This window comes from Penaeus monodon, chromosome 25, assembly GCF_015228065.2.
Source record: "Penaeus monodon isolate SGIC_2016 chromosome 25, NSTDA_Pmon_1, whole genome shotgun sequence".
NCBI classification, from domain to species: domain Eukaryota; kingdom Metazoa; phylum Arthropoda; class Malacostraca; order Decapoda; family Penaeidae; genus Penaeus; species Penaeus monodon.
In genome coordinates this window covers 19,166,924-19,167,296 of record NC_051410.1, presented here as the reverse complement: position 1 = coordinate 19,167,296, position 373 = coordinate 19,166,924, and the positions used below count along the sequence as shown (strand labels likewise).

The following is a 373-nucleotide window of genomic DNA, read 5'->3' as shown; positions in this document are numbered from 1 at the left end:
GGAATTCCCCTGAAATATCTAGGAAACTCTTGAAATTTCCTGCAAAGTCTTAAGAATCACCGAGACTTTCCTTGTAAATCTCGAAATTCCTAGCAACCCCAGAAATTCCGAGAAATCCCCAGAAATTTCAATAAATTCTCAGATATTCTTTAGAACCCGAGAAATTGAAGAAGAACTAGCAGAAAAAAAAATGTTAAAAACAAATTCTTAAAAATTCTTTTGCAACCATTGAAGTCTTAAGGATTCCTGAAATGTTCAAGAATTTTTTAAATAATCCGAAATACCCAAGAACTCTAGACTCTTTAATTTCCAAAAAATCCTCATATATCCCTAAGAACCAGAGAAATCTGAAAGGAAAAGAATCGAAATAGTA

General features: G+C 32.2%; 1 protein-coding gene across 1 annotated transcript in view; it reads left to right on the top strand.

Annotated features, from left to right (window-relative positions):
- The window catches only part of LOC119589341, a 19,938-nt gene that overhangs the window by 13,579 nt on the left and 5,986 nt on the right, over window positions 1-373 (top strand).